General features: G+C 50.8%; 1 long non-coding RNA gene across 1 annotated transcript in view; it reads left to right on the top strand.

The window, feature by feature from the left end:
• LOC114037405 overlaps window positions 1-22,012 on the top strand; it is a 57,070-nt gene that overhangs the window by 11,400 nt on the left and 23,658 nt on the right. Inside the window, exon 3 of the long non-coding RNA XR_003568439.1 lies at window positions 179-343. This is a non-coding gene — a long non-coding RNA (uncharacterized LOC114037405). The remainder of the gene's footprint in view (window positions 1-178; window positions 344-22,012) is intronic.

Here is a 22,012-nt window from a genome sequence, read left to right as displayed (position 1 = left end):
CTATGTTCAGGGGCTCCCCTTGGCCGTGGCACACACTCTGGCAGGGGGATGCGGCACTGTGCTCAGGGGCTCCCCTCGGCCAGGGCACACACGCTCCTACTAACCTTTGCAGCCCTATACTTTGCCCTGATGGCACATTTAGGAGATCGGTCCTTACTCATTCTTGGCTCTCTTGCAGCTGACTGAAAGGAGGGCAACTGCATTGATCGTCAGCCTGCCAGGGATGGTGGACATTTCCCCAGATGGTCCCTCATCAGATGTGTGGCTTCCTCCCTGAACTTTCTGGCCATCAGGGATGGATGTGTGTCAGTGGTCAATGTGCTGCGAGCCCTGGAAAGAGAAGGTAAGGTTGGTCTTCTCGTCTGACTGAGCCCTCATTTGGGATGTTCTGGGATCTTTGGGGGAGGGAGCTTTGAGCAGATACAAGGAAACAGGTAGACTCAGTGGGCCCCTGGGTCAGAGAATCTAGTCTTCTTTACCTTTGTCCAGCTCAGCATGGAATGGAGGCTGCTCTGAGGGGCCCCAAAGCTGTGGATTTGAACTCAGGAGTGCCAGGAAGCCCAGAAGGCTCATGAGGCCTGGCAGTTGAGGCCAGCTCACTCAATGCCTCTTCTCTGCCCAGTCCCAGAGTCTTCAGCCTGGGCGGGGGCGGGGGGGAGGCTGAGGGTCTTCCAGCCCGTCTTCCGGCCTGCAAGCAGAACTGTCCTCATGACTGCTTCCAGAGCTGATGGAAAGAGATTTCAAAGGTTTCCTGGCTGACACGTTTCAGGGCCGCCAATACTCTCTAATCGCTGTGTTGTGGGGCAGGGGGGCAATAACTGGCCATCGGTTAGATAGAGAAATGGACCAAAAGTGAAGCACCAAAAACCACAGCAGCCCGAGCAGAGCCCTGCAAGTGGGCCCAAGGGGTCATCCTTCCACGTCTTCTTGACGACCCAAAGAGGCTTTCTGGGGAAGGCAGAGTTTAACTTTTTCTTCCTTGTGAATGATGAGGCAGCTTTGTTCATCGCAGCTCTTAAAGGATGAGTTTGGGGAGTTGAGTGAGAATGAGGGGTGGGCTGAGGGGCTGCACTGGTCCTGGCTTTGTATCTATCTGACCCTCTCTTGGCTTTGCTCCTCACGGTCCATCTCTCCCGCTTCACACCAATGCACCGCTCAGATTGGGGGAGTCTTTCCATGGTCTGGCAGATGATGGGCTTTGTGATGTGGGGAGCTGGAGAAGCTGGAGGCCAGAGGTGCCTCCTGAAATCCTTGAAGCTTAGACAATGTAAGCCCTTCGAAATGGTTGCGTCTGGCTTCTCCCGCTTTGGCCACACACATTTGGGATGCACCGTGTCAGCTGGGGGTATGTGGTGAGTGGGCAGAAGGGAACTCACGGGTATCCCTTGGGTCCTGAGCATAACCTGAGTAGGCAGAGGTGTGGAGAGTGGGACTCTGGGGCGTGGAGGGCCAGGGCGCCCGATCAAAACGAGTCCTCTTCATTCCATCCGGGTTTCCAGCTGCCAGGGAGTTCTAAAATCCCAGTCCAAGAGTAAATGGACAGGAGAGGTCTCCTGAGGCGCAGACATTTCCTGGAGTGTGGACACTCAGGCTTTGTCTTTGCTATTGGATTGAGGGACATTGGGAGATGCTTCCCTCAGGTGACCGTGGTCTTGTGCCCCGAGGCCGCTGCTGATTTCCTCGAGCCCTTTCCACTTTTCATCTTTTGGTGCTACTGGTTACCTGCTGCGCCTCGGAGAGAGGGACGCAGGCACCTACTGGTCTGTTTTCGGGGACCTCGGTACAGGCTTTTATTTCCCTTCCTCCATTAGGCCCAGGGGAGCCCAGGCCTTCAGGACATGGGTGGAGAGTGGGGGGAAGGACCTAGAAATGAGTGAGCAGCCGGCACATGTGGCATATGCCCTCCTCCCCTCGCATCTGTTTGCCTGGTGCTCGCTGCCAGGCCTGATGCTGGCATGGTGGAGGCCTGTCCTTGGGGCTGTCTCTCCAACGGGGTGGGCTTCCGGGAACAGACCTCCTCAGTCTCAGCTGCCCTTTGGAGCTTATTTCTCCTCACGCTCGGGGCAAACACCCGGGCAGCATCATTCAAATGGGGCCCTGAAGGACTCTCAGACTATAAAGCCTTCTGTGTTAGTGCAGCCCCCAGTGCCCCCCCCATGTGTCTGAGGCTCCCCGCATTGTGCCTGGGCCCACATCCCTTGGGGGCTGCTGGCTCTCCCTCACCACTGTTTGTTCAGGAGAGCAATTAATCTTGCATCCTGATTGCTGGGACTGACGAATTTTGGCTTCTCCGGCACCAGAGACAAAACCTAGCGAGGCTGGATGGACAGAGCCACCCTAGCTAGCTCCATGGCAATGGGGGCTCCCAGGCCAGGAGAAGCTGTAGGGAGGGCCGCTCAGGCAGCCACATTTCTGACCTCTTCAGATAGGCAGGCCTGGCACCGATCTCTCGGTAGTCTGGGTACTCCAATAACAAAATCCTGTCAGAACAATTTAGGAGGTGCTGGGGGGGTGGTGGTCTGTGTTGTGGTGTACATGTGTGTGTGTGTTTGCGCACGCGCCTGCGCACACTTTGCCTCAGCCCTTCTGTTCTATCAGCCCAACACCCATGGCATCTTTCAAAATTCTCGGTGGGCGGGGCTGAGCCAGCCAGCCCCATGCTTACGTGGGGGCCTGTGCAGCCAGTTCAGATGAAAGGAGAAGACAAAAGTGGTGTTCTTCCCATCCCCAGGGCTGGGTGGTGTTCATTTAACCCGCCTTGGACTCCTGTGCGAACCTGTCGCCCTGGGCTCCTAAGCCAGGCAGAGCCGCAGCCCAGGCTGGAGGGCTCCTCGGCGGGGCTCCGGGCCACCCACTTGCCTGAGCTGCCCCTGGAATTCCAGCTTGGAAGGAGCAGACCTTTCCCCCGAGCATGTCCTTTTGAGGCTGCTGCAGAGTTCTCCAGCCTGCCTGGCCTTCCTTCCAAGGGAGAGATGAACCCTCCAGCTGACTTTCTTTTTTATTTTAAGAAAGGATTGGGTGGCTGCGCTCTGTAGGTAAGTCCTTTCCTGGGGGTCCATTTTATTTGTAGCAGAGGAACAAGCAGCCTGCTGCCGGGGTGGGGAGGAAGTCAGAGTAGGTTGTCAGGAATCATCCTCGCAGAGACCGTGCCAAGGTTTTCCAAATGTTTTGAGTTTTTTTTTTTTTTTAAACCTTAACCATCCAACGTAGAAAAACCAGTATGCCCCCCCCACCCCACCCCGGTCAAGCCTGTTCTGACGGACGCAGGCCTTGGCAAAGGCCGGGAGCTGCGGCGGGGGCAGCTTCTTCCCCGTGCCCTTCTCTTTAGCACTGGAGCAGATGGGACCCTCTTTTCCCTCCTCCGAGCTCCATCAATAGTGTTGGCCCATGTTACCCTTTTGTGTGGCTCTGTTTGGCCAAGGGAGAGAGGAAGGGCTCGATGGCGGCTGCCTGGACCGACCAGCTGGACAGGGGACGAAAACAGAACTCGGCACGTTCGCAACTAGGCGAGCGGCTTCCTTTTCTTAGCTGCTGGGCCCCAGATGACTCTGGCAGTGCAGATTCTTTCCTTTTTTCATTTTAAATAACAGCAACTAATTTCTGTAGTGTTTTGAGCTTTACAAATTAACAAAGAAAAGAATAGCAAACTCTTATGCCTGGGTTTTTTGTTACATTCACTTAATTCTGTTAGAGAAAGTTATTACTGCTTTTTAAAATTGAGCTCCTTCATTTTCTATTTAGAGAGGCTAGTTCTGCATTAAGACCTGTGTATAGACATTTTGGTCTAATCATAGAAATTAGCTACTCATCAAAGATTGAGTCACGGGAGAACAGCTCTGTCGGACCTAGTATGGGGCCGGCGTCTTCCCGAGCTTGAGTTTTAGCTGGAGCCACCAGCAGGGCCTCTGGGAGTGGGACCTAGGACAGACACATCCCTTTCGATTCCTGAAGGTGTTTCGATTTAATTGGGAATAACTTCGAAGGTCTTGGCACACCTTGGCTTTCTCCGTAGCCTTTTCTCTCAAGCTGCCCCTTGGGTTGACTGGAATTTTCAAATGGCTTCTAAAGCTCCCAAGTTTCTAATTTTTTAAAAATGTCGTTTTGCCCGTAAAAGAAGCCCGGATGGTCATGTGTCCAATTCCCATCTCCTGCATATGACTAGTCCAGCCGCTTCTGCCCAGAAGTAAGCCTTTGTTTTCTGAGTTTCCTTGTCACTTAAAGTCAAATGGGATGGTGATTTATAGAAGATCTCTGAGTGGGGACAGAAAGTTTAAAATTATGCTCTCAGGGAAATCTGCCCCAATAAGACTCCTTCTTGCCTTCTGAAGATGGGTTAGGGTGGCTTTCCATGGCCAGCTGGCCAGCCCTGCTGGAGGGAGATAGGGAGTGGCTTTTGCTCAGAAAGCTAGTGTCCCGGATGGGGAGAAAAAGCCCCAACCTCTTTAGAGTGAACTCGGTGGGCTCCAGAGACGTGTGCGTGCCAGAAGGAGAGCATCTCTTCCTTCCCCTCATATTTCTCCGGATTCTGCTTTGCCCGTATGTTTCATAGGCCCCAAAGATGGTACTGGTCAAAGGTGCCAGTCATGGAGTGGAGAGCAAGGGAGGCATTGAGGCTGGACACAGCTAATGCCTGTCTCTGAGATCGAATGTTGCCACCCCCATACACACTTTCTGGTGATAAATGTAGATATTTAGAACATCAGAATTATGGGAGGGAGGTTTCCTTTTTTGGGGGAGCAGATCTGTGATTTTATTGGTGTAGGGAACTACCTCCGCAAAGCGCAAATCATTACTTAACCCAAGTGTTTAACAAATGCTTATTGATCGATAGCTAATGAAATGGTAGTTGATAGAACTTCATGTTACTCTACTACAGTTAAAAAAAAAAAATCTGTGCAGAGGGAAAAAAAAATGGATTAATTCTCTCCCCTTCCCCAAGTCATTATCTTCATGCCATAATGGTACACTGAGGCAGGGTGCCCCATAGCCTTTATCTGGCTAATGAGCTGATGCCATGTAATTGCCACAGTCCAATGCTTCGTTTTGAACTTGAACAATGAAGAAAGAAATCAGGATCAAACATGGAATAATTTTTTTTTGTTCTCTAAATGATTCTTCATCAGTCTAAATATCAACTTTATTGATGGCAGACAGTCTTTGCCAGTTGTGTGTGTGTGCATGAGCGTGCATTTGTGTGTTCATGTGCATGTGTACGTGTGTGTCCATGTGTATGTATGTGCATGTGTATGCATGTGTGTGCATGTATGTGGTGTGTGTGTGTGTGTGTGTAAAGAGAACTCTGGGCAGCGCCTGCTCTGAGCCCTTCTTTCTATATAAAGTGAACTCCCAGCCTGAAATGGTACATTCTCACAGCACAGATGGGCCAGTCTGTCATTAGGACTGTCTGTTACTTGTTGGGACACCGAGCATATTTCTGGTGCAGAATCAACAATTTCTAAGAACCCAGGTCAAAATAAACAAGTGATATTTGCTGATTAAAATAGCATTATTAGATGAACTTTTCATTCTCTTCTCTCCTAAACTCATGCTATTTGGGAGAGGGAGGAAGGAATCTTTACCGTGGGGTATTTGAATCTCCAGCTTCCCACAATCAAGGCCCTCCACCATTTTTAATCTGCATCTGGCCTTTTGAGTCTTTTGTGACGTTGCTGGGTGTTGAAATAATCCTTCCGTTTTCAGGGTTGTGAAGACATTCATAGGCCATGGAATGCTTTCCTGGTTTCTAGCGTGATTTTTGGTTAAAACCGTTTGGAGACCTTGAACAAAACCGGGTTATAGATATTTGCGTTGAAATAGGGCTTGACAGATAACCCCCTTCAAAAACTGAGTAGATGAACAGCAGAAAGGAGCATCAGATTTTTAAGCATTGTCTTGAAAAGAAGTTTTACAAAAGTATAATTCTTATGGTAAAACTTGTGACGCCAAAGCAGCTTTTCGACTTTTGTTGGTTTTCCCCTCCCTCCCCAGGGCGTTTTGAGGCTCCCACGAGGAAATCATTGTAGAGTGCTTAGCATGGCGCCTGGCACATAGTAGGCCCTATACAAATGTTAACTGTTACTACTCTTCCTGACGCGGAACACATATTAGGCACTTAATAAATGCTGTTGATCAGATCTATGTGCAACTATTTGGATTGTAGATAGGTAGTTCTGAGATGACTCTCTCTCTCTCTCTCTCTCTCTCTCTCTCTGTATATATAGATTTGCTTTTTGCTTATATCAGTTTCACGTTGGTTTGGAGCTCAGAGTTCTTTGTGCCTTTCTTTCTTAATTCTGTATTCATCCTTGAAAGCTACATCACCACCTATCTCTGTCCAGCTGGTCTGCTATAACCAGGAATAAGACGGAACTTTTTATAAAGGGGTCTATACCACCTATAATGGGGGGGGGCAAGCTCACTCCTCCAAGTATGTAGTGGGACAGTCATTATTATTATTTTTGTTATTATCTGTTATTATTATTGGTATTTGTTTGAGCAATGCTTGTCTGTTAATCTAGGCATGATGTCAGTGGCAAACATTAGAGATGGACTTGGATACAGGGGAAATGGACTAGAACCCCCAGTGTCTGGTGCTTTCTCATCTCCATCCCCCACCCCCCTGCTTTATAGTCATCCCTCATCTGGGCTCTTCAGTGCCTTGTGTGGCACCCCCACGCACATGGGGGCCTTCTAGGGACTGTTCAGGAGGACCTTTCAGTACCGTTCCTTCTGCCCCCCAAATGGGCCACTTAATGACAAATACTGTTGTGGAGAAAGCCCAAACTGACTATTTTCAAGAGTGCATTGTGGTGGGATGGGGTGGGAGGGAAGCCCATTTTCAGACTCAGCTCCAGAGAGATGAAACCCTCTGGCCCTTGATCCATGTGAGAAAGAGGACGTGAGCCCAGTGAGGCTCCTGGTGGCTTCCAAGGGCTCTGGTGGCACCTCTTTCCCAAACAAGGCCTTTGAGGCCTTTGATGATCAGTGGGTGTGTCTCTTCAGGTTCAGCGCCATCTTGTATGCATCCACGGGCACACATAGGCACATTGGCACATATGGATGTGTGTTTGGGTGGCACCATTACTCTAGTTCTACCCTGGTCCATCCCCTGTGAGTGGGCACTCTAGGCCTTTCCATATCCATTGTCTCAAAACCTCTGACCTCGTTTAGCTGGCTCCTGTTGGTATTTGGCCACAGACGCAGGGCAGGCAGCCTGGGAAGAGCCCTGTTTTGGGGGGAAGGGGGCCACTTTCAGAGAAGCTTGGATTCCGGACCCTCCTTTTGCCTCCAACCCCTCTGAGCTTGCAGGCTGGGGTTGAAGGGCCCCTCCCTGAGACAGCCTTGTGCGGGGTGGTAGTGTTAAAATCCATTCAAACACATCTGGATGCCGGCTAGAGGGTGGGAGGGAGGTTGAGGCTAGGCTTGTGACAAGGAGAGCCTGGGGGACTTGCTTCTCTGGCACCGCTCAATCATGGTCGCCCCGGGAATCCCGGGCAGCCGGCCAGAAAGAGGACGCCATTTTGCACACTTGAGATAGAAAGCCAGAGACTAGGGAATCAGACCCAGTGGAAGGAAATCATGGGATTTTTTTAAAAGCAGGTGGTGAAGCAGAGGACAAGCCAGAAAGTTTAGGGGCTCCTGGATTTAGAGATGGAAAGGACCTTCGAGGTCACATAGTCCAGTCTCTTCATTTTAGACCAAGGAGCTGAGGCCTCCAAAAGGTGAAGAGGCTAGCCCATGGTCACCCAGAAAAGCCAGAGGCAGAGCTGGCCTCTGGCCTCCCGGCCTCCGGCCTCCCGGCCTCCATTTCCAAATCTTCCTGCTGGCCCCCACTGCATGTATATGGAGGGGGAGGGGAGGAGAGAAGGGGAAGGCAGGGATCCAAACCCATGATTTCATCTGTGTAAGAACACTCTGTTACAGGAACTTCCTCCCCTGATGTCTGCTAGTCTGACAGAGCTGCCTGCTGGGATCCCAGAGCCCTGCTCATTCCAGACTTGAAGGCCCAGCCCTCTCCCTACTCTACTATTCTAGTGCTCAGGTGAAGGAAGGGGAAAAAAATCAAACAGGCTTTTGGCCATTTTTATTGAGAAAACCAGGAGCTGAAAGAGAAGCCTTGAGCTGGGCTGGTGTTGTTAGCACCGCCTTCTCTCAGCACATCAGGGCGCTGCCCGCAATGGCCCTTGCGGATGCAGATTGACCTGGCCCCTCTCTGAGCTCTCTTCTACTTCAGACACTCTGCCACCATCCGTGCCACCTCCTTCTTTTACTGCTGCAGCATCTCGGACCCAGGAAGGCTAATCAGTAAACAGCAACATGCCCAAGGTTTCTTGGGTAGGGAGCTTTGGAACTGGGGAACATGCCCAGGTCTTTTGGCTCTTGACCTTCCCAGGATTCTTTTCCTGTCGGCACAATCCTCCAAAATCATTCCGGAGGTAAGAGAGGTAGTGAACACATCCTTAGCCTCTTGTGATGGGCAGCCAGGGATACTGAGGACCTGACTGGGCTCGGACACAGTCACACAGTGAGGGAGGGGAAGAACTGAGGTGCAAACCCGTGTCCTGTGACTGAGGAAGGGAGGGTTTGGCTCGCTCTTCTGAGTCTTGGATGGCTTGGATTCAGCCTCTTAAAATTCTTTGACTTCGAAGCCAAAAGTCTTAGGGGGGAGTTGGCAACAACACCAGAGAGTAGCTGGGCTCCTGGGCAAGCACACATGTCATTGTGCGCCCTCACGTGTGCATAAATGCACCCACACGTGTGCACGCACATGTGTGTGCATGTGTATTCATCTATGTTGCAGTGCGTGTTTATGACCGCACACACGTGCGCGTGTGTGCGTGTGTGTTCATGTGGGTGTGCGTGTACCCTTGTGTATGTGTGTGTACTTGTTCATGTGTGTGGTCATGTGGGTGTGTAGGGTGGGGAAAGCATATTAGGATTTCACAAGCAAAGTCTGAAATGTTTATGAGCAGTAATAAGTGATAACTTGAGAAAGCACCTTAGACTTTACTATAAGCTTTTCAGAAAATATTTGACTGAAAGAATTCCCTCGACGGTCCATACAATCCACTATACTTGCCTGGTGACTGTACATTGAAGTGAATCAGTTTTTCCACAGGACACATGCACTCAACTTCGCCCCCCCCTCCACCGCCCCTGCCCGCCTTCTTTCCCTCCCTCAGTCCTGGACAGGAGCCTCTCTTGCTCCTCCCTGGGCTCTGTGTCCGTCATTGGAATGGGCGCCAGTTTTCTTTTTCTGGTTCAGGGGGAGTTTCTTTGCTTCACATTATTTCGTAAGGATCTTCCCCAATTTCTTTGATTTTCTCGTACTTGTCAGTCTTAGCAGCATTAGTGCACTCCATGACGTGAACAGGCCGCCATTTGGTCCGCCATTCCTCCGTGGTTGGGCGTTTAGGTGATTTCCAGTGTTCTGTGATTGCAGAAGATACTATTAGGAAAATTTGTGCACGTCTGTCACTTTTTGGGCTGGCTGTTGTTGTTTTAATAACACTTACAGGGCACATTTTGAAGCTCCTCTTAAAATGTGGGTCCTTGAAGAGTCTTCTTATTCAAGATGACTTCCTGCCCTCATCTGTGGCCCCTGAAGGGTCAGAGGAGCCATGGCAGACATGCAAGGCGGAGAATGTAGCTGGTGTGCGCGCACACGTGCGTGTGCTCACGTGTGTGCGTGTGTGCATATGTGTATATGCACTTGTTGCCTGTGACTATTCGTGTGATCTATGCTAAGAGGAGACTAGCTCTTTTTCCCAAAGTTGACTAGACCAGTAAATGTCCTGAGAGGAGCGTGGCCAGCTAGGGAATGAGGGTTAATTGACCAGGTGGGCAAATAAACAGACCCGGCCAGACCCAGGGTGCAAACCCAAAAGCAAGGCTGAGAGAGGAGGCAAGCTGGGGGGATCGTTGCTGCTGCTGCTGCTGTTTCTGTGACAGGAGCTGGAGGCTCTCTAGAGCCTGACTGGGGAGAAAGGGGATTGTGAGGGAGGCCAGAGCTTTCTTCTGGCTGGGTACAGTTCCCGCAGTGGCTCTGGAGTTGGGAAGACCCAGGTTTAGATCTCGCCTCAGGCACTTTTCTGGCTGTGTGACCCTGGGCAAATCACATAACCTGTTTGAAACTCAGTTCCCTTATCTGTAAAATGGGGCCACCGTGACCGGCTCCCCTTCGCCAGAGACTCAAATGCACAGCTGGCCGCCTTCCGAGTGCTCCAGAAATGGCAGTTGTGCCCTCCTAGAGGATCCCATGGCGGGAGAGCTGGGAGGGCCCTGAGAGCCAACGAGGCCACCCTGCCCTCTCTCTTTTTGTCGTGTTTGTGGGCCTCGGGGCTCGGGAGACGAAGGAAAAGAGCAAAGTGAAACTACAGCCGGAGTGGTAACAAAGGGTAACAATGTATCTACTGGCTGCCCTTGGAACCTCCCCCTTCCTTGCCTCTGCGGGGCAGCTCCTTCCTGCTATGTCATGTACATTGTTGCTTCCCCTCCCGCTTCTGTTTGTTTCACTTTGTATAAGCTGACACAATCTTCCCATATTTCTCTGAAACCATAGTCCTCCTTCCTTACGGCCCAGTAATCTTCCATTCCATTCACGTTTTGGGCAGCCATCCCCATCCCTTTCAGATAGGGAAACTGAGGCCACGAAAGCTCGTCTGCAAGAGATCACAAGGCCAGCAGGTGGCGGAGCTGACTCTTTGATGATAATTTCCTAGTCTGTGTATTAGCCAGTTGCATCCTGTGCCCTCTGAAAAGAGCCTCTCAGCATGATGTTTCTTGGACATTTCCTCAGGATCGCATTTGAAAATGAGATCCGCAGAAGGAGGTGCCGGGGTCTGGCTTTCTGTCCTCTGTCCCACCATTGAGGATTCCATCCAGATTGGCAGGTAGTGGGAGGCTAACATTAGAGGAGCTGACCTTCCTGAAAAGAGCCCAGGCCCCCTTCCTCTTTGGGTCCCATTGCCTGGCAGGCTTTGTGGTTGAGGGATCTTGGGGAGGCCCAAGATGCGGGACGAGCAGGATGGCTTCACAGCTCGTAGCACAAATGAGTCTCATTGGGGAGATTTGTGGGGGGGGAGCAGGGCCTCCTTGTTCTAACCCTCATCGGTCTGCATTTCAGGATCTGGAGGATCCCAGATCCAGAAGGTACCTAGGAGGCCCTTCAATCAGAGCCCCTCATTTGACAGAGGAGAAAACTGAGGCCCAGGGCGGAGGTCCCACAGATGTGGGATTTGAATCCTTGTCCTCTGATCCAAAAGCCAGGCCTGGCTTTACTCCATGACCGTTGACACATCAGTGGTTCAGCCTTTTTAAAGAGCTTCGTTTGTCTGGGAGGCCTCATCTTGTAGCATTTTGGATTAGAGGCACATTCTCTGGGCTTGCTCTGGTGAGGTTTCGGCCTTAGATGCCACCCTGATAGCAAGGCTCTCTGAGCTGGAGATGACCTGTGAGGCCATGGAGTCCTCCTACCTGTGCCTGAGCACAAAGGGGCCCGACATCTCAGACTCCAAGTCAAGAAGGGGGCATCCAAGTCTGCTTTAATACCTGTAGCCACAGGGAGCTCACTACCTTCTGAGGCAGAGTCTCATTCCCCACCCAGCTTTTCTTGACATAGCCTCCACTGGATTCTTGGCAAATTCCTTCCACTGCTCCTAGTACTGCCTTCTGGTGCCAGTGGAAGACTAATTCTTCTTCTATGACCCTATTTCAAATTCAGTATCATGCCCCCAAGGCTTCCTATTTGGAGTTTGCTGAGGGGTAGGTTAGAATCACGAACTGTGTCTTGCTGGGACGAGTTACTTCAAAGCTCTGAGCCTCACTTTTCTCCCTTGCAAGAAGAAAGCATGACTTGAACCCAGAGCTTCCTTACTCCAAGCCCAGTACTCTAGCCAGTGGCCATGCAGTTTCTTTCTGTCAAAGTAGAAAGATCACCGTGAGTGATCTGGGGTGAGCTAGGAGGGTACTAGAGGTGGAGAAGGAAGGCCAGATCTGGAATCTCAGCAGCCAGCTGTGTGTCTAGGCTCAAGTCTCTTTCCCTCTCTGTGCCTGTTTCTTCCACTGAAAAGCCGTTGGGCTAAGCTCTCTCCAGCTCCTGCCAGCTTTGTGTGCACTGCCTGGCGGGGAATGAAGGTAGTTTCCCCACATCACCTTTTCCATTAGTAAGAAGTCAGGCTGTGTGTGTGTGTGTGTGTGTGTGTGTGTGTGTGTATCCCTGTTCCCCACAGGCACGCCCCTGGATGAGATAACAGCCATTAGTCCTCACCTCCTTCGACCTTGGGACCCAGAGGGCAACCACTCTTTGGAGCTTCTGTTGGGTTTCGGTTTCTCCAGCCTCTGCCCTTTGCAGGGTTGGCGGGGTGGGGACCTCTTGAAGATCCCTGATGGTTTCTCTAATAATACTAATTACAGCTAGCATCTCTACAGTGCTCTAGGGCCAGTCCTTACCCAGCCCTGTGTGGGTAGGTGCCATTATTATCCCCATTTTACAGCTGAAGAAACTGAGAGGTAAGGTGATTTACCTTGGGTCACACAGTTGGATGGGAACTCAGCTTCTCCTAACTCCAAGTCCAGTGCTTTAACCAGTGAGCCGTCTGATTATGTCTAACATTGGTGGATCAGTGGGTCGTGGAGAAAGCCTGGACTTGGAATCAGAAAAGACCTGGGTTTGAATCCAGGCTGTACCATTGGTTGTGTAACTTTCACTAGTTATTTACATGGTGCAGTGGAGAGAGGGTTGCCTCCCAAGGCACAGAGCCTGGAGCACGTGGCACCTCAGATAGTGATCTCCTGTGGAATCTGGCCATGTCATTTCCCCTCTCAGCCTCAGTTTCTTCATCTGTTAAGATGGCAGACTATTGTCAGGGGCCAAATCCAGCAGCTGCCTCTTTTGGTTGCTGTGAAGAATGGTCTTCCCATTTTAAAATAAAGTTTTACTGTATTTTAAAATGTAAACCCTTTTAGCTCAAAGGCTATGGGGAGTCGGTAGGATTTGTATTCTAAGGTCCCTCTCATTTTGGACTCTAGGCAGCTAGGTGAGGCAATGGATAGAAATGAAATTTCAAAGACCTGAGTTTGAATCCTGCTCCAGATACCTTACTTTTGGTGTGACCCTGGACAAATTACTTATGCTCTCTCAGCCTCAGTTTTCTCATCCACAAAATGGGGATAATAATAGCACCTACCTCATGGGGTGACTGAGGATCAAGTGAGATCAGTATCTCCAGGGCTTTGCAAATTTAAGATGCTATATAAATACTAGTTGTTGTTATTCTTAGTAGTAGTAATAATAGTGTGTTCTACTGTACCTCCTAGTTCAAACAACCAATCAGCATTTAGTAAATCCCTGCTGGGTGCCTGGCACTGTCCCTGCCCTCAAGGAGCTTATAAATGATCAGGGGGGACACGTGTAGAAATAGAAACTGAATAAACTCATAGATGCAGGCCTGGGCGGAGGTGGGGAGGGAAGGCAGTCGTTCTGATCTTTTGTTTTGAGGGAGGGGCTTCCTATGCTGTTTGCCCAGCACTGAGACTCTGCTTTCCTCACCCCATTTGCCGGGTACCTCGGCTCTTCTGCCCTCACACCTTCCAGGTCTTTCCCTCCTCTTTGGAGGAGATCACCCAGGCCTGGCCCTCTAGAGGTGAGCTTTGGGAGGGCAGCCAGAGGCTGGATACCGTCTCTCCTGGGCACTGTGCACAGCTGGGGTTTCATGTATGTTTGGGAAATTCGTTTGCGTTATGGGAAACTGAAAACATCAGACTTCCTCCTTGTCCTGTGTCCCGATGCATCTGAATGGGAGCTCTGCCCCACCTTTTTCTCTGGGGCACTGACCCCTCTGTGTCCAGTTTTTAGAAGGATTTTCCCCCAATAGTCATTTTTTACCCAGAAGGAAGGGCAGGCTCTGTGGGCAGCGAGCTGGTGGCTCTGACCCTGCCCTGATTGTGCACTTCTCATGGGATGCTGTGAGTTCAAATCCTAGGTCAAGAACTAGAAAGGCCCTCAGAGGTGGTCATGTCTAACCCTTTCATTTTGAAGAGGCTCAGGGAGGAGAGAGGCTTGCCCACAGGTAGGCAGTGGCTGAGGCAGGATTTGAACCCAGATCCTCTGGCTCCTTATCCAGTCTGCCTCCCAACTCACATTACACTTAACCTTGTGCACCATTTCGAATGCGAGGTGTTCTTTTCTGGGTCTGTGGCTTGTCTGCTCAGTGCTTGGCGCTGCTCTGGGGCAGGGCTGGGCTCATCTCTGTCTGTGCCCTCAGCACCCAGAATGGCACCTGGCACACAGTCATAGTTGGTGCTTAATAAATGCTCGTCTGTAAGTTTGGCTGGATGGCCGATGGTCGCCTGCCTCAGTGACTCAGAGTACCGGCCAGGAGACAATCTCTGACCCCGGCTCCCTCCAACCTTGTCCATGGGACACTGCATAAAATGGAGCTTGAGGGAGTGGTGGGTGATGTTGCTGCTGAGTGAAGTGAGGGGTTAGGAAAGAGGAGGCTGGGAAACCTGGTGCCACAGCTTGAGCTCCTCAAAGGTATTGTGGAAGTTTTTGTAATGATGCTTACTCTGTTTCTCCAAAGCTTTTTCAAGTTTGCTCAATGCACACCCCACAACAGGGAGGTGGGGCAAATACAGTCATGCCCATTTTACAGAGTAGGAAGCTGAGGTCCTGAGAGGCTTAGTTTTGAAGTCAAGTAGCTGTGGGTGCTAGGAGTCACAGCTGGGTCTCCTGTCTTTCAGACCAGTCTGTTTTCTACTATAATGAAGACAGAACTTCTCCATTTAAACCTTTAATCCAGATTGAGAAGCATCCTGGGAAGTAGCTGAAACTTTCCAGAGGACATAGTGGATTCAGATAACATGTGGGGGTTGGGGGTGGGCAGGGGAAACTTCAGCCCTTTCAGTTCAAGTCAAGAAACATTGATTAAGCACCTACTATGTGCCAGGTACTGTGCTCAGCTTTGGGGTACAAAAAGGAGCAAAAGACAGTCCCTGCCTTCCAGGATTCTCCAAGCTAATCGGGAGCTTACAATCTCTAAAGAGATGACCCCAGAGTTTGCAGTGCCTGGCGTTAGTTGTGCCCTCCATGGCGATATTTTGTACCCAGGAAGAGCAGGTGTGGCATCCAGACCAGCTCCCCAGCTGTCTTTAAGTCAGAAGTAGGGAAACCATGTTGCCCAGTGGGAAGATCCCTGGTAAGTCCTGGCTCCTCCCCAGTGACTTTCTTTGAGACCTTGAGCAAGTCTCTTCTCTTCTGACATTCCCTGTTCTAAGGTCCCTCCCACCTCTGATATTCCCTGTTCTAAGGTCCCTCCCAGCTCTGACATCCCCTGTTCTAAAGTCCCTCCCAGCTCTGACATCCGCTGTTCTGAGGTCCCTCCAGCCCTGATGTCCCCTGATCTATATCAGAAGATGTATTTAAGTCTTTCCCAAACTGTATTCCATAAAATTCTGGTCTCCCAAGTGTTGGCAGTTGGATTTCCCTTAGAAAAATTTTAATGCTTCTGTTATTTCACCTCTAAAATATTAGATTAGCATTCCAAATATTGAATATGTGTGGCCGTTGTTTTTGCTATGAAAATAGCCTTCATTTCCTCTCCGCACTCTGGACTTTCTGTGGGCAGTTTCACAACCCCAGCTCCCTCTGGGCCAGCATTTATGAGACCCATCAACAGATTTCATGGAAACCAAACCAGGGGAGCTAAAAAGAAGGGTTGGCCTGGCCAGGCCTGCTGGTTATACTGATGGTCACTGAGGCCCTGGGCCCGTCCCACTGGGTCACTCACTCCTATGTATTGTGTCCTGGCTGAACTCAATTCACAGAGGGTCTCATGTGGACCTTGTATTTATTTGGCGTCCTGGTAAGACCCTCAGTTGGCACAAAAAAATTGCTGAGCACGAGTCGAGGGAGGTGAGTCCTGTTACTGGAAGGTCTCTGCTCCCACCGGGGCTCAGTTTCCTCTTCTGTACGTGAGAGGTGACCTTGTTAGTCTCTGAAGGCCCTCCCAGCACTGAAATTCGACCACTGGTCTCCCAATGCCCCAGCCCTGGGGAGCCCAGTTTTATAGGGCTTTAAATGCCGGGCTCGGGGGTTTGGGCTTTCTGCCATGGGTAATAGGAAGCCTTTGGAGGTTTCTGAACAGCAAGGTGTGACGGGCTGTGGAGTTCGGATTGGGGGAGTAGTGGCATTTTGGCAGAAGTCCGGGGACATGGCGAGGAAACAGCGAGTGTCCGGCATAGGGGGTCTGTGAGGAAGCCTGGTCATGTGGGTCTCCCTGAGCATCTGACTCTTGTTCTTGCTGGCAAGGGGGTGGTGGGGAGAGTTTGGGAAACTTGCTGAGTGAGTCCTTTGGAATGGGCTTCTAAAGTGGGTCACTAGAGCTTGGAAATTGTGGCAGGAAGCAAGAGTTGGCATTTTTCAAAAAGGCTGTCTCGTCCCCTTGGGGAATAATCAGAAACCTGTGAATCCTACCTGGGAGTGATTCCAGAAGGTGGGAAATGAAATGATTTAGTATCAATAATGAACCTCAGCTAGGTCTGGAACCAGGCTCCTCAAAGGAGCCTTGAACGTCAAGGCTAGTCTGGCTCTTTAAACACAGGGATAGGAGGGACCTAAGAACAGAGGATGTCAGAGCTGGTCGAAGTCTCTGAATTGTATCAGCAATGAAGGCTCTCATGTCTTTGACACATTGGATTTACAAAGAGCTTCTTTTGTAGCAATCCTGCAACGGAGGGACATAGATATTATCTTTTCAGTGCGATAGAGGAGGATTATGGCAGTCAGAGTGGTGAGTGGCCCACAGTATCCCAGCCCGAGAGTAGCAGAGATGCGGTCGCCCACAGAGAGGAGAGCCTGGGATTTGAAGACAGGAAGTCTCCCACTTCCTGCCTGTGGGATCTGGCCAAGTCCAACCCCCTCTCTGTGCCTCAGTTTCCTCTTCTGTAAAATGAGAGAACTGGAGCCGATGCTGTGGACATCTAGATCTGTCCCAAGCAGGCAGTGGTAAAGTGGGAGCCCAAGAAGCAGTTATTGACGAGCAGCTTGTACAATGTGGGTTTGCTCTAAAAAGCGTGGGAATCCAAATGCCCCCCAAAGCGAGAGGCTCCTCTTTGTCTGTTCTGTGTGGGCGGGAGTGCTCGGGCTGCTGGTTGGTAAGTCTACAATGACGACAGCCAATACTCATCGTGGGTTTTTTTTTTTAAAGGAACCAACCCAGAAGTTCCCATCTGTCCCTGTTAGTGTGCCCTCCGCGCCAAGTTCCAAGATGCCTCTATTAGTGTGCTCCCTTCCACCTCACCCACAAATTCTGAGCTACCTCTATCCCTGGTGCCTCGCCCAGAAGTTCCGATCTGTGTCTGTTACTGCACACCTCCCCCTCCCCACCACGCCTCACCCAGAAGTTCTGAGATGCCTCTATTAGTGTGCTGCCCTCACTGGAAATTCCTCACCCAAAGGTTGCGATCTGTCCCTGTTAGTTCTCCTTTCCCCCGCGCCTCACTTAGTTCTAAGATACTCCTGTTGGTGCGCCTTCCCCTCTCACCCCGAATTTCCCAGGTGCCCTTGTTAGTGCACCCCGGGCACCTCACCCAGGCCTGCCGAGTATCAGCACCCTTAGAGACTCCGAGGACAGCTGCTCTGGCCTCAGATACCAGCCGGCTTTTGTCCTTTTGGCAAGAGGACACCCTGGGACCCAGAAGAGTCTGCCCCCCATCCCACCACAAGCTGTGGATGAGGTGGAGAAGAGCCCAGCCAGATGCGGAGTCCCAAGGCCTGGAGGCTAGCGTCGGCCTTCCTGTCTGTGACCCTGGCCCGGCCATTTGGGCTCGTCTGTGAAATGGAGATAATCCTAGCGCTGCCCTCTCGGCAATGTCAGGAGATACGGCGACATGCAGATGACACGCCAAGCGCTTTGTGAACCTCTGCATCCGATAGATGTGGGAGCTTTTATGATCATTATTGTGATCATGACCCTGACGTGCACACACAGTGTGTGACCTGGGGCAGCTACTTTGTCTCTACCTCAGTTTCCTCATGTGGAGGGGAGGGCCGGGCTTAGCGGACCTCTGAGGGTTGTAATGAACGGCTCTTGCTTGTATCTCCAGCACGGTGAATGACCGACTGATCACGTGCCTCCGAACCTGCTGCCCCACAGCTTCCTGGCACCTTTGAGAAGAGCCCAGCAGTAGGAAGGGCCCTGGCTTCCAGGATCTGCTCCATCGATAATTAGTTGTGTGACCTTGGCCACTGTCTGAGTCTCTGCCTCCAAGCATTTAGTAACTGTCAGTCACTGTGCCAGGATTGGGAATAGGAGACAAAGTGAAACTGTGTCTGCCTCGAGGGGCTTCCATGTTGTGGGGGCCGGTAGCGATGAGGACGCTGGACTGGATAATCTCGTACCTTCCTTCTGGTTTTGTAGCTTGGAAAGCTTTACTTGATGCTGTGGTCTCTCCATCTACCTGAAGAGAGCTGCTGTGTATCTCGTGCTGAATTTCTGGGCCTCAGATGTGCCCTCTGGCTTTCCAGAGACATGTTTGGGCTTGGTCATAGCTGTCCCTACTCTGTGCATGTGACAGGGCCCTCAGCCCCTCTCACCCCTGAATCTGTGGCGCATCCTGTAAACCAGAGATGCCAATAAATCTTCCCCCTAAAAAGCTGACTCCACATATTTTAAGAGAAAATCTCTTCTTGGTGCCAAAAGCTCCCTGGCAAGGTATGGCTTGCTGGTCTGACCACAGGCACAGTTACACTATTTCAGGCATCAAAAGGAAGCCCTGGTGTGCCCTGACACGCCACGTCTTCACTGCCAAAGATTTAGGAGCAGGGCATTTGAGAAAAGTGTGAGAAGGTTTGGGAACGAGCCTGGCCTGGCTTTCTGAAGAGTCATGAACCACCCCCCCCCCACTCCCAGGAGAAGCAGGATGGACCTGGGAAGACACAAGAGCAGATCCTGGGATGTGGAGGAGTTAGTAATGAGCAGGAATGAACAACTGAATGCTTGAATGTACAAAAAGCAAAACCCAGAGTTCTTCCTATGGAGCTAAGCCCTGAGGATACAGAGCCCAAAAGAGAGACATTCACTGAGTCACAAGAAACGTTTAGTAAGTGCCTACTGTATGCAGAGAGAGCCTTGCTCTGTGTGGAAGGAAAGCCAAGATTTTGACAAAGTAATCCTGTGTCTCCCTGCTCCCATCAGTCCCTGCCCTGAATCGGTCCATCTTAGCAGGCTTTGGGGCTTTTCATTTCTTGGGTTCTCCAGACACTAGGAGGAGACTGGCTGATACTGCAGTGTGGTGAAAATACTTAGGAGAAACCTCAGTTTGAATGGCAAGCCTGACCCTTCTTAGCTGTGTGACCTCAGGCAAAGGCCTACACCTACACTCTGTGCCTCGGTTTCCTCCCTGGGAATAACAGTCCTTCCATATCCTTCTCCAAGGACTGTTCTCAGGAGGTACTTTGTAAACTCACACACTGCAGTTGTTATTAGCATTTGTCCTCAGCCGTTGGGAAAGTGCTCATAGGCTGGAGGAGGAAGCAGCCATGAGCTTCGGAGTTGGGAAACCTGGGGTCAGAACTAGACTTCCTGAGCTTCTGTTCTCTGAGCCTCAGTTTCATCATGTGTAAAACGGGGATGATAGACTGTTCGTGAAGGTGAGGCTTTGCCAGCCCTAAGGGATGGCCACCATCTTGGGCAGCTAACCTCATTTACAGCCAATGGGCGCCAAGTGGCCCAGATGAAGGTGAGTTAGTCCATTGGCCCCTCCATGGGCTTCTGGTAAAAGCCTGCAGACACACATCTTATGAAATCCTTCTCTGGTTTTCCCTGGAAGAATGACAGCCTCGTTCACATATAGAAAGCATTGAGTGTTTTCCAGAGATTCTTGGAGTCAAAGATGGCATGAACACTCCAAATACCTAATTTTCCATGGCTCACAAGGGAGAGAAAGAGGGAACAGTGAACTCTGCTTTAAAATGCAGGTAATTTTGGTTGAAAGGTGCAACAGAATCTTGTTCCCTGGCATGTGTGGCCACATGCCACTCCCTAATATTTACCTATTGCAGCCCCTGCCCACCCCTTCAGGGATACTGAGGCTTGAGGGCCTCTCTCCTGGGGGACTGGAATGTCCCAGATGGAAAGGGCCTTGGGCATCATGGGCTCTCAGCTTAAAGGGACCCCTGAGATCCTCAGACATCGAGGCCAGCCTGCACCGGGCCGAGAGGCCCCTCCACAAGGGGCCTTGCTGGAGCACCCCTTTGAGGGGAGCACTCTGGCTTCTCCACAGCCCGTTCATTGCTCTGGGGGGATGCTGCTAAAGGCTTAGGAAGCTTTTCCTTCTATCAGGCCTTGATTTGCTTCTTTGAGAATTGCCTGGGGGCCCACCTACTATCCAGCCATACCTTGCCCATCATGTATGGAACCTCAGTGGCATTTACATTTACTGAAATGGAAGTTCAGCTTAACGCGGTAGTTGCTGGGACCTTGACTGAGCTGTTTATCAGGTTCTCTGTCCCTTTGAGCTTTGGGTCCCTGGCAAATATTTCAACTCCTTCCTTTTTCCAGATGGGGAGGATGAGGCCAAGAGGAGGGGGGTGAATTTCCTAAGGTCACAGGGGTGAGCAGCAGGACCGGGGCTCCTATTCATGGCCTTGAGACCTGGACCCAGCTCTCTTTCTCCGAGGCTAAGGCAGCAGACCCTAACATCTGAGCAAAGAAAGCTAGATGAGGGAGAAATGCTCCTTGTCCCTTATTAGGACTTGTATTGCGATGGGTGTGAAAGCACTGATAACCATTCTTTACCTACCCGTATTTCATCATCTACAATGGAGAGAATGCTTTGAGCCTTTTTTTACGTCCTTCCTTCTTCCCCCGTCCCTACTCCTTGTAAAAAACAAAAACGAACATGTGGGGTTTCCAATAACGGGGCAATACCCACAGCTATGGTTGAGCAGAGGCCTTGGCTTAGGATGTAGCTTAGGGCTATGGTTTAGGATGTGGTTTAGAACGGTGGGAATATTGGCATAAGGAGGTGCATTTCCTCAGGAAAAAAGGGGGCAGGGCAAGAAAATGAAGTTAAGGGATGAGGTCAGGTGGTTGTCTTCAAATTTGGAAGGATTTATTGACCAAGGAAGGATAGGTTGGCTCCTAATCCCTTAACCTTTGCCCCAGGGACAGATGGATCCTTGCTGTTGAGACCTGAGGGCAGAGTTGGGCCTCCCAGGGGGACTAGAGAATCCTGATGGGGCGGCTTGTTACATAGACCCTCCATATGTGTGTTACAAGATACATGTATGTAATATGTATGTAATGTGAATTGTGAGGTGCATCCATGTATATCATAGGAAGGAATGTCACTCACACCCCTGGCATGCTCCCTCAGTCTGACAGTATCATTGCCAACTTGCTGTGTGGTGCCCAGCAGGGTCCTCAGTGTTTCCCAAAGGCAAGTCATCTTAAGTTGGTTGGCATCACTGCCCTATAGCTACATTTAGCAACTCAGGGTGCTGGAGAGAGTACGGACTTGGAGCTGGGGGTTGGATCTGGGCTCAGGGCCTCCAGCGTCCCTTGGGACCCCCCAGCCAGCCCTGCCTGTGAAGAAGGTGGCAGCATCTTGATTTTCCATAGTTTATAGTTGGAGAGAGTCAGAAGAATGGAAGGACTGGTCCAAGGTCACAAAGCAGTTTTGGCAGAGCTGGCTTTCTTCACCCTCAGGCTAGCACGCAGCTAACATTGAAATGGGCTTAGGTCTATACCATCCCATGGCATCTACCTCATTTTTCTGTTAGGAATCGATAAGATGGGGTATGGCATATTTTTTTCTTTATAAGGATACTCTGTTAAATGTCATATCAGCAGTATTGTTCCCCTAGACTGATAAAGGTTAATGTTATAGCATGTCAGGGCTAGGAAGGGCCTTAGAACAGGGAAGGTCAGAGCTGGGAGGGCCTTAGGACAGGGAAGGTCAGAGCTGGGAGGGGCCTTAGCACAGGGAAGGTCAGGGCTGGGAGGGGCCT

Source organism: Vombatus ursinus, unplaced genomic scaffold, assembly GCF_900497805.2.
Source record: "Vombatus ursinus unplaced genomic scaffold, bare-nosed wombat genome assembly UNPS02010394.1, whole genome shotgun sequence".
NCBI classification, from domain to species: Eukaryota; Metazoa; Chordata; class Mammalia; order Diprotodontia; family Vombatidae; genus Vombatus; species Vombatus ursinus.
Note: the sequence above shows the minus strand (reverse complement) of the source record. Positions and strands in the feature narration are given on the sequence as shown.